This window comes from Muscardinus avellanarius (genome assembly GCF_963383645.1).
Source record: "Muscardinus avellanarius genome assembly, chromosome: 2".
Lineage (NCBI taxonomy): Eukaryota > Metazoa > Chordata > Mammalia > Rodentia > Gliridae > Muscardinus > Muscardinus avellanarius.
Genome location: NC_137787.1, coordinates 154,041,310 through 154,057,853, shown reverse-complemented (window position 1 = coordinate 154,057,853; position 16,544 = coordinate 154,041,310).

The window sequence follows — 16,544 nt, the reverse complement described above, 5'->3', positions numbered from 1 at the left end:
ACAAATGTTTGTTCAGAACAAAGATAATATTCCCGTAAGATGTTTATAATGCACCTAGAAGGTTTCCACATTTGTGTGGTGATGTATAAAGACCATACTACGTATAAATATTAAATCTGAGTAAACTGAGAAGTTTAGCAGGCATATTTTAATTCTTGGAGCAACCACTTAAAGTATTAAAATTAAGTATAGACAAAATTCTGTAGCTAAGCTATTTAGCAGCACTATTATTGTCATGTGTTTTTATACTAAACCATGCTTTTGATTATATAATGTTATTTTTTATTCAAAAAAAGAAAATTGATAGGTAATCAATGAGAAGAGAGAAATTCAGAAGCATGTTATTCAGGATACACAATGTGTTTACTTTCATTTATTTATAAATAGTAATTGACTGATAATGAGAGAGAGAAAGGGAGGGAAGAGATAAAGAGGAGAGAGAAAGAGTGAGAGAGGAAGAAACAGAAGGAGAAGGAGAGAAGAGAGGGGAGAGCCAGAAGGGAGAAAAGAAAGATAGGCTGACTCAGAATTGCTATAGAAGATTGCTGAGGCCATCCTTGGACCTGCTTCTCCTTCCTCAGCCTTCCCAGTACTGGTACTACTGGCATTTTCCACCATCTCCAGTTATATTTGGATGTGTTAATAAGGTATGACATTTAGCATTTTTATGGCATCATGTACTAAAGAAAGTAGAATACCACGTGAAAAACTTTGCCCTGTGAGAGCTTAGAATCTGACATATACATAAGTTCTAGCACTCTTCCAGAAGACTAAAACCTAAAGAGAAAATATCACATTGTATTAAAAATGAAGGAAGTCTGTACTTTTTTTTTAAGTTGAACTGTGTTTCACACAGTAGGCACTTAGTATAAATTTGTTTAATGATTGATTAAGTAAATATGGATTTTTTGCTATTTCAGTGTAAAATGTAAGGTAGAAGTAAGGAACCGATAAATTTAATTAAGCTCTTCACATTTCTATGAAATCCTCATATTCAATGTACTGCATGAAAACGTTGAGACCTACAGGCAATTTTTGCACAGCCAACACCAAGTGCAAAAGAGAAATAAAAACTCATGCAAAATTTTCAAACATATAAATGGCTTTGAAGCTTGAAGTGTGAAAGAAAAGTATGATAAGAACAGGAAAGGTGACAAATGAAAAGAAGATTTCAGAAGACGTAAAGACAAATAATAAGACAGTTTTCAAACATGAAAGAAACCAAAGGTCAGTGACAGAGTGTGCAGTTTCTTACAGATGGCCAGAGCAATTTACTGACTGGAAAGACAGGCATTGCTAAAACAAAAACCAAATGAGTTCATTGCCTTCCTAGTCTCACAGAGAGCTTGAGGAACGGAATCAGAAACAGATACAAATCTCAGGGGAATGAAAAAAAAAAAAAGGATACTTACTGGGCTGTGCTGAACAGTGCTCAAAAATAAGATGTTATTTCTAAAAATAATAATTAAATATTATTTTGTAATTTTTAAATGACAAGCCATAAGGCATTTTTAAGGAAAACCACATCAGAATTCTACCAGCTCCTTTTTGCCAGTTCATGATGTAACTGGCCAAAATTAGGATAGTCCAAGTAGGCTCTCCACTTGGAATCCATTTCCAGTAAGAAAGGGACATTTGAAAACAACTTCTATAGGATTCCCGAAATGTATATCAAAAAGTCACCAGGGGATGGGTCCTTGCCCTGAGGTTACCATCACCTCTGTTTTATAGATGGATGTGGCACCGGGAAGAGCCCAGACTAACACGGGAAAATCAGGAAAAATCACATCTAATAGCATCACTTTCACGTCAGTGTTAGAATGAACATAGCTGCTAGGTCAGGATCTTTGTTCCCCTGCTCAGCTTCATGAACATCTGAACCATTTAAATGTACTGCTTGACCTTAGTATTCAATTCTGAGCAGTGGCTCTGCAGTGCATGCAGGTGGAGAACAGGAAAGCCAGGCACAAAGTCACTGAGGTATTGTGGGGAGCGAGTAGCCTAAAACAGAAACAGAATGGAGGAAGCTCAGCCTTGGAAGAGGCCTAGGATTGTCAATGATTGTCAAGAAAGAAAGAAAGAAAGAAAGAAAGAAAGAAAGAAAGAAAGAAAGAAAGAAAGAAAGAGAAAGAAAGAAAGAAAGAAAGAAAGAAAGAAAGGAAGAAAGAAAGAGGGAGGAAGAAGGGAGGGAGGGAGGGAGGGAAGGAAGGAAGGAAAGAGAAAGAAAGAAAGTAAGTAAATTAGACTGTTCTACATGTAGAGAGAGATGCTTTTGAGAAAGGTCAGTAGAGGCAGGACTCAGAATGCTGTGTTAGACATGCCCCTGGTTATGCTTTTTATGTGATCAGGCAAGCTGTGGAGATGAGCGCCAAGATATTTATACCCGGATGAGGAGATGGACACATTTTTTTCTGCATCCTGGGGTCCATGTATTTAATCAGACATTATTCTGAATTTTTTTATGGAGGGTGATTTCAGATGAGATTGCAACCCCCATGGCCATCGTCCTTCTATTATCTGTGTGTTGCTGGGTCTGAAACCAGAGGCATTCTGTCTCCAAGCTACATTTCCTAACTTTTTTATTTTTATTTATTTATTTATTTTTTGTTGCTGTTGTTTTGAAAGAGTTTCTCTAGATTGCCTACAGTCTGGCTAAGTTGTTGAGGCTGATCTCCAACCTGTGATCCTCTTGTCTCAGGCTCTCAAGTACTGGTATTATAGGCATGTGCCATCAACTCAGCTACCTCCTCCCCTTAAAAAATTAGTTTTTGTGGTAGTGGAGATTGAACCCAGGGCCTCTCACATGCTAAACAAGCACTGTGCCAGTGAACTATAACCCCAACTCTTTTTATTTTACTCTTTTATTTTATTTTTATTTATCTCATTTTATTTTAAGACAATATCTCACTCAATTATCCAGGCAGCCTACCCAGCAGCTGGAATTATAAGCCAATGTTGCCATGACCTGTGAGATTAGACTCTGAGTAAAGATAGATATCTTTCCTAATGTGGATGAGTCACATCAAATCAGTTGAAAGATTTTGACAAAGCAAATTGATCTCTTTTGAGCAAGTGGGAGTTCTAGCAGGAAATTGTCTTTGAGCTGGAACAATAGCTCTTCTCTGAGTCTCCAGCCTCCTGGTTTACATCAGACTTACCAAGACTCCATAAGCATGTGGTCAATCCTTTAAAATATCTACCTCTATCTCGCTGGGTGTGGTGGTGCATGCTTGTAATTCCAGCTTTTAGGAGGCTGAGACCGGAGAATCGCAGTTTGCAGACAGACTCAGCTACTTAGTGAGGCCCTGTTTCAAAATAAAGAATAAAAAATAGGGCAGGGATTGTAGCTTGGAGGTTGAATGCCCCGGGTTCCATTCCCTGATGTTAAAATTTTAATGATGTCTAATTCTGTTTTTTGTTGTTTTTTTTTTTTTGTAATTTGGCATTATCTTTATGATAATCCCCAGGTTAAAAATATTAAATATATTAAAATATATAGCTGTGTATATATAACTTTTACAGATATATTTTACAGATATATTTCTATATATCTATATATTTTCGTCTCAATCTGTGAATTTTCTCCTAATAAAGAAAATATTTGAGTTTAGTTCACTATATAAACTTTGAGTCAGTACTCCTTTGAAATATGACTTCATGAAATAATTCTCAAAGAAAATAAAATATGTGAAAAAATATATTCATTAGCTAGGTATGGTGGTACAGGCTTGTAATCTTAGTACTTGGGAGGCTGAGACAGAAGAATTGCAAGATTGAGGCCAGCATGCATGGTAATTTAGCAAGATCCTCTTTCAAAATAAAAAATAAAAAGGGCTGGAGGTGTAGTTCAGAAATAGACCTTTCTCTTGGTTCAAATCCTCAGTACCACATACTCAAAAAAGATATTGTCATTGAAACATTTGTAAAAAATAAAAAAATTACAATTGTTTTTAGGTATTCTGTATACAAATTATCTAAAATTAATGTAAAGATGTTTACCTGGAATTGCCATTTAGTGTACCATCAACAAAAAATAATTTTTCCACAGTATATTGAGGACAAGAATGACTGAAGGGTGAGCATAAGTCTTGATTGTTTGTGTGAAGTCCAGGAGTGATAAGATTGTGCACATGGAGGCTTCCCCCGGTGCTAATGACTCCATGTGCACAGCTATGTGTGTGAAGAAATACTCACTTAACATTATAGGAATCAGCATTTCTTTTTATACCACTGTCATTCTGTCACTAAAGACTAGAAGGTGACAAGTAGTGTAAACTGGACTCTATTCAAGCTACATATTCAAAGATAAAACAAAAACGAAAGCATATATATATATATATATATATATATATATATATATATATACTTTAGTTTTTGTATATATATACTTTAGTATATATATAATATAAATAAATAAATAAATATAAAGCATATATATATAGGCTTTATTTCTACTCCAAGACACTACAAAAGAGTTTCAAAGCATAATAAAATGTTTCACCTTGCAGAAATATCTAAAACTACAACAAAGACTCATGTACAGAGTTGCCATAAATTCAACTCTGGACTAGTAGTTGGAGATTGATCAGAGACATCTTTCTCACGACTTGCACTTAGTATCTGTCTCAAATTTATGATTAAATTAAATATTTTTTTCACTTTTCACCCATTCAAATTTCTAATAATTAATTAAATCAAAGTCCACCTGGAAAAAAATGAAGAATAGAAGCATTTTATATTCCAAAAGAGATGGAATTTGCAAAGGTCACACTTAGTTTTCTTAATCTCTAAAATGGGACAACAGTAGCTCTCACGGTTCCTGTTTCCTGGGAGTTAAAATGATACAGAATATGAAAGTCCAATAGTGTGGTTGACATGTATTAGTTTCCATAAATTTTATTACTCTTTATTTCACATATACTATCATAATAAGGACCAGCTTCTTGGGCATGCAAACTGTATAGTCCACATGAAAACCACAGAGGGATAACATGCCTGATTTAATGGTGTGTTGTACCCATCCTGCAATTCCTGGTTTTTTTTGCTTTTATTGGTGCCTTGTAATTTACATTGTAGTGAGATTCAAAGGGATACAAGTGTACAGCATTTGATGTATATCCTTCTGCCCCCCCCACATACACATTCATTTAGTAGGACTGATAGGGATACATCAGATATGGATATAACATTATTTGAACCACTTTCTTCCTCAACTCTCTTTTTTTTCCCTCTGCACCTCCCTCCTTTCATTTCCTTTGACTATTCTGCTGGTCTTTCTCCTCATTTGTCTGAAGTCCTTTTTGTTTTCTCTTTTGTCCTCTAGCTTCTGTAGAGGTAAGAAAACATACCACCCTTGATATTCTGAGATTGGCTGATATTACTTAGCATAATATTTTTTATTTTTATGTAGTTTCCTGCAAATAACATAATTATGTTCATCTTTATGGCTTAGTAAAACTCCATTGTGTGTATACACCACTTTTTCTTTATCTATTCATTTGTTGATGACATCAGAGTTGATTCCATAATTTGGCTATGGTGAATCCTGCTATGCTGGGCCCCTCTTGAAATTCTTAATCTTTTTTTTTAACCAAGGACTTAGGGTTTTTATTTAGCATTAGGCTTCATCAATTCTTTAGCTGATGTTATTTGTTAAAATAAGTCACTTGATCATATGAATGCAATTTGATTATTTTTACTTATCACAGTATTATTTTATGGACTTTCACATTTAAATAAACCATGACATGTAGCTTCTGATTCTGAAATTTATGGCTATCACATTTTACATAATTGACATATGGAAAGAAAAAATAAACATGGATAGCACGACTGATGGATTCCATCCAATTTTAAGAGAATACGGTCTATACTTTGGTCTGAATGGTTTGCAATACTTCTGAGATATATTATAATTTCAGGAAACAATTTGTAATTTATAATATGGAATCATATGTTTAAATCACATTGTAATCTACAAGTTGTTATGCTAAAATAATTAATTAGGGTGTAAGGAAAGCTTACAAAATTTGTTAGGGGAAAACAAAACACTAGGATATTAGTCTAAGAAGTTGCAATTCTGCAAGCGTCTGTGAAGTCATAATATTGGACTTAAATATAAAGGAATAATTATTCATCTATTTCACCCCTTAAGAAATGTGTACTATTGTGCGTGTTTTAAAGGCATACATTGTAAAAAAGTAGAAGTCAATAATGAACAGAACTTCTTATCTTCTACTCAAGTCTTAAAGGATCAGGATCAGATGTTTGAATTACATCTGGCAAGAAATTGATAGCAAGCACAGAAGAGAGGAGTGTTTAGTTCTGTAAGAAATCCATATCAAATGATTTTTTTGGTAGGGGCTTCTTTCTAGGTCAGCACTTTACAAACAGTTTTTCAAAGTTCTAGCTAACATGTGTTGCTAATATTAAAATAATAAATGGAGTTAATCTGAGCATTTTCCAAATATATTTTATAACTCATAGCTGTGAATTGACATTTATATCTTCAAATCTGTTTTATCTAATTTATGACTATTTAGTATAAGCAAGATGTGATGAAATTTGAACAAATAACCTGTAATAATAGTTCTTCCAGCAATTCCCAGGGGAAAAAGTATTACAGAAATTAAGTAGCAGCTGTTCATTATTTCTTTTACAAAAGTCTTAACTTTCTTCAAAAAAGAAAATAAGAGATAAAACACTAATATATATATATATATATATATATATATATATATATATATATATGGCAGCATTTTTTGGCCTGCCACCTCAGACAAGTACAAAAATATTAAAACATCTACAAAAACCATCCATGTTTGCAGTAGATATCTGAATTAGCTAACAACCTGGCAAAATGGAGTTACGAGATTAGAAGGGTGGAGGGAAAGAGTAGAATGGGTTGATGGACACGCCTCACTCCACGATTCAAATTCTTCTGCCTAAAAATTGGCAAATGGGTGAATTTAAAGGCAAAGAAACATTGACTCAATTTTTAAATGTACTGCTTTTAAGTATATAGAAATACTCAAATCATGATAAAATTAACTACAGAAGATTAAAATGCTTATACTAAATTATAAACCATAAAAAATTCTGAAAGTTTTCAAAAATTAAGCTAACATTAATAAAGTGAATTTAGACAGTTCTTTAAGAAGAAAATGTGTCCTTCATATGTCCTGTTATTACCGTTTTAATTGACAAAATTGTATGTATTTACTATGTGTAATGTATTGGTTTAGGATATATTTATGCACATTGTGAAATGACTAAATCTAGGTTTGAAAATACATGCTTATGTGCATATTTTCATATTTATTCCTAATTTTTCCTCTATTTGGTCAAGGATATAGTTCTACCTCTATTGGTATTTTTGTTAACAGAAATAAAAGCTGATGACTCTATAGTTTTATTTTATATCCAGTCATTGTACTAATTAGTTTTGTTTATTTTACCCGATTTTTAATTGTTAATTGTATATTCTATGTGGGCAACCATATAAGCATTAAGAAACATTATTACCTTATTCAGTATGAACAATTTGGCTTTCAGATCTTCTGCAACTATTTATAAGATCTGAGCCATGATTAGTGAGAAAAGATACAATAATATCTATCTTTTATTACTAATTTGGAAGGCAACTTTCTCTGATATTTCTTTAGTGCTGCTATCTTTTATGTTTGTTTACTTTGGTTAAGATTCAATAGTATTTAGTTAGTGTCCATCTATGTCTATTTACTCTTTAAATTAGTAGGACTTACTGAAAGATATCCATTCTTGGCCGTTGGTGATAAATCATAAATATTTTTTGTTTGAACTATCTTGAAATTTTAAGGGATAGTAACAGAAAAACTGACTCATTATGTAGAAATATGTTGAATATCAAGCATTTATGATATTTAAAAAGACAGTAAGATTTAGATAGTAGGTGAATGGTGAAAGATTTATGATAGAGGCAAAAAATTATGAAGGAAGAAATTAGCCAGCAATCTGCTTTATTCAGTGCCCTTCAGGATGGGTCTGCTGGTCGTGAAAAAAAAAGGACCAGTCACAGTTGGCCCTTGGAGGCATCTGGGTTCCAGGGTGGAAGTAGTTCTTTTTTAAGACCAATATTTTTTGGGGGATGGGACTAAGTGTGGGAACGTAGCTCCTCTCAGAGATATCTGTAGTCCGCTAAGCGGACGGACTCTCTACCTCCAGGGTTACACTTCCTGCCTTCCCTGAGAGATCATGTGGGGGAGGGGAGGGACCCAACTTATCAAATGATAAAATGTTCTAATGGAGAAAAACAAACAAACTATATATATATTGGTGGTACTGGGGTTCGTGGAAGCCCTTCTACTTCCGGGCTACACTCCCAGATCCCAGACCTATTTTTACATTTTTATTTGGAAACAGGGTCTCCTAAGCCAGCACGTAGGGTTTCAAACCTGCGCAATCCTCCTGTCTCTGCCTCCCAAGCACGGGGATTACAAGCGTGTGCCACCACGCCCGGCCTGAAAAAATATTTTAGTAACTCAGGAATAAAGAGCTACATGAACAAAACCCTTTTTTTTTTTTTTTTTTTTTTTTTTTTGGTGCTGGTGATTTAACCCAGGGGCATTCTACCTCCAAATTATACCCCTGCCCTTATTTTTTTATTCTTTATTTTGAAACCAGATCTCACTAAGTTTCAGAGGGCCTCACAAAGTAGCTGAGGCTGATGGAGAGCGAACCAGGAGCCTCCTGTCTCAACTTCCCAAGTACTGAGATTACAAGTGTGTACCACCACATCCAACTAAAACCCACAATTTTTTAAAAAAAATAATGAATATGAATATTACAAAGTCGAGTGTTTCTATTTAATAGACAAAGTGAACAAATAAAACACAACACTAAAACCCAACAAAGGTTCTTTATTGTAGCTATTTTAGACATACGTGTATTAGTGTTAATATTTAGAGAAATGATGATAATATATCTTATAATTTATAAATGAAAATATCCTGGAGAAATTTTCCCACAGATTACTAAGTGGATGAACAAAAGTCAGTTTACCCTAGGTTATTCTATGTTAGATATAGGAGGCAACCTTGTTGGGTATCACTAGAAAACATTACAAGAATTTTGGAGGCTGATACAGGAAGGTAGCAGGTTTGAACATAGAGCATCAGCAACTTAGTGAGGTCCCTCAGCAATTTAGTGAGATTCTGTTTCAGAATAAAAAATAAAATAATAAAATGACACTGGGGTATAGTTTGCTTGTAGAATGTTCAACCTTCATAACCTCAGTGAGGCCCTTTGCAACTCAGTGAGACCCTGTTTCAAAATATAGAATAAAAAATAGGGTTGGAATATATGTGTACTATACATTAATAAATACATATAGTATATATGAGTAAATATATAATATATAACATATAAAATATATTACATATAAGTAAATATATAGTAATAATATTGGATCAGCTAATGGTAAAATACACTGTAAAAGTTAAAAACAGTGAACTACAACGCAAATGGAGTTTGAGATACATGTTGTGTCTTTAAATGACAGAACACTAAGAGTGATTTATAGCAAAATGCAATTAAAAAGTACACATTTAAATCAACACTGTATATTTTATGTAACATATGCATCCAAGATATATAACAGATACAAAATATAAATACATTGCAGGGAGTGTAGGTGGTGAACAGGAGGATCTACTAACTTTGAGATCAGGGAGTGGGAAGTAGATTCTCTCTTCAAACTTTGGAAGTTTTATAAAAGTATTTGGATGGGCTAGGATTGTATCTCTGTGGTTGAATACTTGCCCAGATGCACAAGGCCCTGAGATCAATCCCCAGAACTACAAAAAGAATGTGCTTTTTGTATAATTTGGGGGGATAAGGTTTACTTTAAAATAATTTCAGCCTTAAAGAAACATTTATAGAGTAATACAAAGAATCTCTGTATCTGAAATTTTCTCTCATCCAAATTATTCAGGAATTTTTTGTATTTACACTTTTGTTCAATAATCGAAACACTAGTCACTGAATCTCTAGGATTCTGTATTTTTTTCTAAGATCTCTCTCTCTTGAATAACCACAATATAGCTATCCATACTGAGAAATTAACATTGATATAATATGGCCATCTAATTTATAGATCCTATTCAAATTTTGCTTATGGTCTCAACAGTGACCGTCATAGATTGAGGATCCAGTACAGAAGTGATCATAGCTTGTGTCTCCTTCAAATAACAAGAGATTCCCCTTTTTCTGTTTCTTATATCCTGATAGTTTTGAAGAATATGGGTATATAATCTTTAAAATGTATCTAGATTACGCCAGGTGTGGTGGCACACGCTTTTATTCTCCACGCTTGGGAGGCAGAGACAGGAGGATTGTGCAGGTTGGAAGCCAGCCTCGCTGGCTTAAGAGAGCCTGTTTCCAAATAAAAATTAAAATAGGTCTGGGAGTGTATCCTGGAGGTAGAAGGGTTCCATCCCCAGTACCACCAAAATATATATATATATATATATATATATCCAAAGTTACGTTGCTAGAGGTTTTTGTTATTAATGTTCAAGCTATACAAACATAACAGGGATTGTAAGAAGCCGTGGATGGGCTTCCTTGTACCTCATCAAGAGGCACCTAGATTTCACTTGGTTAAATATATCTCTCCTCTAATAAATGATGGTTATTAGTTGGCATTTTCTTGAGTTGGGGAACTTATTATTCTACATCATTAATTCATGTATATATTTATTCACATGACTAAGTTTTATGGGCCATGTATGCTGTCTCGATTCATTGTTAATATCTTAACCTCAAAGATGATTGTACTTGGAGACATTATCTTTATAGACATAAACTGAAATAACTATGCAGAACCTAATTCAATAAGATTATTGTCCTTATAATAGAAGAAAATGTGGACACAGATATTCACAGAAGAAAAACACAAGAATAAGAAGTCTATGTCTAAGCCAAGGGAAATGGGTCAGGAAAAGATCTTTTCCTCAAAGTATATATATGAACACATTTATCAAAATGTCTTATGTTTATATTTGCACATATATCATCTGAGTATATATACACATACATATATACCTACATAAATGATATATGTAAATATTTAAATGTGCTTATTTTGCTATTACTCTTTTTTATAACATATCATGCTACTGTTTTTGCTCATCAGTCTCTAAGTGGATGCCCACTATTCCTGCCTAATCTTGGGTCTTCACTCCCACTCTCTTAGCTCATCTGCCCCGAGTGAATCCAGCTGTTGTGTTGTCAGGAAACTTCGTGTAGAAGCCCATTTCAGTGATGCTGCAGGTGGGTCTTCCCACCTGCTCGTAGTGTAGTCTGATCAGACTATTCAAGCAAGAACCAATCTTTTAACTGCAACCTCATGAAAGCCCTGGAGACAGAGGCCCCAAACTAAGCCACTGTCCCATTTCTGATTACTAGGAACTGACAATCAGAAATGTTCATTGTTTTCAATCACAAAGTGGGTGTTAAGATGTCTTAATTCAACAATAAATGCTAATACATCACTTGTTGATAAGGTTATTTATTTATTTATTTATTTTGCGTTACTGAGAGTTGAACCCAGGGCATTCTACCTCCAAGCTACACCTGTCCTCAGGGGTCTCACTGAGTAGCTGAGGCTGGTGGTGAACCTGCAATCCTCTTGTCACAGCCTCCCAAGTGCCAAGATTACAAGCCTGTGCCACCACGTCTGGCTCATCCAGTTACTTCTTAATTACCAAAGTGTACTTCATTGTTTATATAATTTGAATGTTTACAATGTAAGTGTTTAAACCTGGAATTATACAATGATAGAGTGATTCTAAGCTTTGCCACTTTTAATACTAGCTTCTCTTTTTGCACTGTAGTTTGTTACTATATTAAATAAGGAAAGCAGTAGTGTCTGTCTCACAGTTTTTTTTGGTAACCGGTTATATCTGAAAGCACTTCATAAGAATACCTATCACATACTTGTAAATATTACCTTTGTCTGTCATTGCCATTTCTCCCTACATATTTTTAAATACATGTTTATTGGTGCATTGTAATCTTAATTCATAATCAAGTTTAGAGTGATAGATACAATACATGCGTTTGGTGGGCTTCCCCTCCCCCATCTCACCAACTCTCTGTACATATTAAGATTGACGATGGTAATTCCATATAGGTATATAGTATCAGTGGAAGTGTTTTCTTTATAAATTCTCCCTTCCCTACTACCATCCTCCCCTAGAACCTCGCCCCATCTTTCCAGTGGGGTTTCTCCTGCTTTATCTGGCATCTCTCTTGTATCCTGGTTTCTCTGTAGCTTCCACATACAATGACTTTCAGAGTGCCATATGGTAAAATGGGTGCCAGGCAGAGAAAAATCAGAGTATAAAAGCCAATAGGGCCATGAAAACTGGCCTGACCTGCATTGATAATGAGGTCCAAGGGAAACAATTGAAAGATTGTGTGTTTGCATTAGACTTTGTGTAGCCTCCACTCTCCTGCAACCACAAGTTAAAACTGCACTAAGACCAGTGGAAAGTATTTTCTCGGTATTTCTGCAGTTTCTGTATCCTCTAGCTCTTGTTTAAATCCACCTTTATAGCTTATTGCTAGAATTATCACAGTCATCTTCTAATTGGTTTTCACTTTAAAATTTCACTCAATCTCCTTCTTAGAAGCATCAATGACAGCTCAGCTCAGATCTTTCAGATTTAAGCTCTCACTCCTTAGCTTGTCTTCCACGTAAGGAAGGCCCCTTAGTACGGTTCACTTGCTCATCTCTCCAGGTTCACTGACTTCGCTCACACAGGCAATGCTTGCTTCACCAACCTCAATCAACTTCTTCACATTTCCTGTCAGGACCACACAGTTTCATTATGTGGTGGCTGCACATACTCTCTTGGCCTTGCTTGGCTTTTTTTTTTTCCTTCCTCTCCCATTCATCTGTCCTCATTGTGCAAGGCCCGCTTCCCCTGAGTCTTCCATGTTCAAAAACCTCTGCTTTCCTTATATGTTGGTTTTCTAAACTTAAATTACATCCATCAAGGTGTGGCGGCATGCACCTGTAATTCCAGTACTTGGGAGGCCAAGGTAGAAAGATCACAGGTTTGAGGCTGGCCTTAGCAACTTAGCAAGGTCCTCAGCAACCTAGAGAGACCCCATTTCAAAATAAAAAATAAAACAGAACTGACGGTGTAGATCAGAGACAGTATGCCCCTGGGTTCAATCCTCAGTACCATACACACACACACACACACACACACACACACACACACATGCAGAAAATTAGAGTTAGTTTCTACATAGTAAAATCTTGAAGAATATTAGAACAGCTTGTATTTACTATTGTTATAGAACAACATTACTCCAAAAGAATAAAGCATAAAACAGCACATGTTTATTTTCTCACAGTTTCTGTGAATCGAAAGTTCAGGAGCACCTTATCTAACTGATTCAGGGACTCAGAAAACCTCCCCAGGGTGCAGGTGACACATGATTGAGATCTGAAGCTGTGTGATCTGCAGAAGGAGATTCCTTTCCAAGAGGATTTATGCAATGTCTCTGCAAAAAAAAGGTCTTCCTTCTGGCTGTGGACAAGAGTTTCTAGTTTCTTGTCAGGAGGCCCTCCTCACAGCGATACTTGAGCATCCTCCCTATATTGACAGTTGGATTCTCTCAAAGCAAAAGAACGGAAAGCAAAGGAAACACTGCAGTGTTTTCCATGACTGAACTTGGGGGATATACCACATCATCTTCAACATCATAGTGATTACCCTAGTCCTCCCCATCCAGTTTGAGAGAGGACCATGCAGGGCAGGAATACCAGGGAGTAGGTATCATTATACTGAATAGACTCATGAAGGCTATTAAATAAAAAACATGTAATATTATAGAGGATTGAATTATCTGTGTAATAATATTTTAAGTCCCCTCAATTATTCTATTTTAATTCTAGAAGGCAGTGCCTCAGAAATACGTTTGTCTTCAAGGAAATTCCAACTCAAAAGGGACTCCTTTTACACATTATTATGAATTGTATGTGACATAAGCACAAATATTTCCCATACATTTCTTTTTTACAACTGTAAAATGTGACTGTGGCCTTAGATCACCTGTAGAACTTCACTGTGCTTTGACTTTGTCACCACTCAGATGGGTGATATAACTATTTGTCCTTATCACCCAGGAGACAAATGTGAACCTACAGAACACTCCTGATGAATGGCAGCAATGAAACATTAACAAGTCTTCATTAAATGATTTGTAAAAGTGTCTCATTAATGACATTTGAATATTTGTAATTACCTGGCATACATTACAAACAAATAATAATTAATATAATCATTGTGTGACACTAATTTCAGGTGACTTCTACCTAGGCATCTTCTTTCCCTTCCAGAGTAGCTCATTAGGGAGCTAGGTTTATGATGCCACATGGAAAGACAATATTGATCTTCAGGTATCACTTATCTTTATTCAAGCTCAGTGCACAAATGCAAATGAAATAAATATGAAGGAGACTGGAAATGTACATAAAAACTCTCATTAGTGTTAATTTCCAGTGTTATTAACCTTTTCTAGAATGTAAAATGATGGGCAATAGAAGGTCTTAAAGGTAATTCCTGTTTCTCAATAAGCAACTTTTCAATTTCTTCAATGTTTAATTTGTGAACACGCTTCCAAAAAAAAAAAATAATGTTACTATTTAATGGTGAACTGTTTTTGAATGCTTGGCAGATGCACAATTGTTGTATAATTTGCAGCACAATCACTGTCTGAGCAATTTCACCAGCTCCATGTAGCACCACACCCAGAGTACTGTGGACCTAGAATGATTGTCTTCCTCTCTCTGAAGTCAGTTCCCCATTACAACCGAGGCTTGACTCTACAAATTGCATTTCTATGAGCTACTTCTGAATTTATCCTAGGAAATATATACTGACCTGTCATTAAACCTCATACTAAATGATTTATCAGATGATAATTTAATGTATTCCCTCTTCAGTTTAGATTGGGGCAAAAATGTAGGAAACCATTTGACTTACACAAAGGATTTGTTACCCATAATTTGAGTCATTATTGTGTTCTTTATTTGTTTAACAGCAGCATAAATGGAACTGAAATAATTCACACAGAAATTATTATGCAGATATGAGAAATCGTCAAAGAAAATTTAAACGTGTGTCATTTGCAGGAGCCCTTGTGCTGAGTTACAAAAAAACTTATTTGGGAGTGAGTGATCTCATGTGTGCAATGGTGAAATAATTATTAATATGTCCCTGATCATACCTTAGAAGCCAGGCAGGGTTGACCCAAGGGATGTTAGAAAATAAAATTTTAGTAATTTCTATTAATGTCATTGGGAGATTTGGCAAGATCTTAAAAGAAATAGACGATTTCAAAAAGAACTGAACATTTCCAAGTAGAAAAGAAAAAGAGGTAAAAAATTTATGAACTTAAAGGTTTGAAAAAAGTAACTACATCATAATGCCAAGTAGTGAACTATACAACTTTAAAATTTATAAAATTTCTGCTTAGAGGCAGAAACTAAAACAATGTTTGCCCTTTTACTCATTATTAAAACTCTGCATAGCTAAGGGGGTACATGTCAAATCTTTTCATCTGGACAAAATGGCTCTAGGGAAAGAGAGAAAGGCTAGGCCTCTCTCATCAAAGCTTAGCAGGACAAAAGTACACATTATAAGCTTGAAAGCATAAGAGTGAGAATTTGGAGAATGAGGAAAGAGAGAAAGCAGAGAAATATGGCAAATTTAAAATTTTTATCTATAAAAATCACAGAATGTAGCTATTGGCACAAGGAGCTGACTTGAATTAAATAGATAAGACATCAACTAAGTGTTTGAGAGAGGTATTCTGCCAAAAAATCCACTGATTTAAATTAAAAGATTGTTTCTTTTTGAAATAAAACAATTATTGGGGCCTGGTGTGGTGGAGCAAGCCTGTATTGGGGAGGATGACAAAGGAGGATCACAGGTTTGAAGCCAGCCACAGCAATTTAGCAAAACTCTGTTTCAAAATAAAATATAAAATTGGGCTGGGATGCAGATTTTAGAGATAGAATGCTGCTAGGTTCAATCCCCAGTTTTTTTAAAAAAATTTGGGGTCTTTGAAATTTATTTTTAATTTTATGTGGTTCATATTGAAAATCACATACATTCAGACAGTGCTTGGTGCCCCCCACTTCCCCTTTCCCACTCCCAACACTGAGTGTCCAGGTTGACCATGCTACATTCATACTTTTACACATATTCAAATGAGGTTCCTCCATTAATCAACCTTAGCCTTCGGAGAACATTATGTTAACTGAGATCAGTCAAGCACAGAAAAAGAAGGGACATGTGTTTTCTCTAATATGCCCAAACTAGGGAGTATTGGGGATACCAGAGGGACTCCAGACAACGGAGGGGAAACCTCAGCAAAGCTAGAATGGAAGGGCAGGAGAGGAAAAAGGCTGGGGGTCTTTGGAATTTTACAGGAAGAAAAATGTTTAATTCTCAAAGAGGGTATGAGTCATAGTACTCAACTGA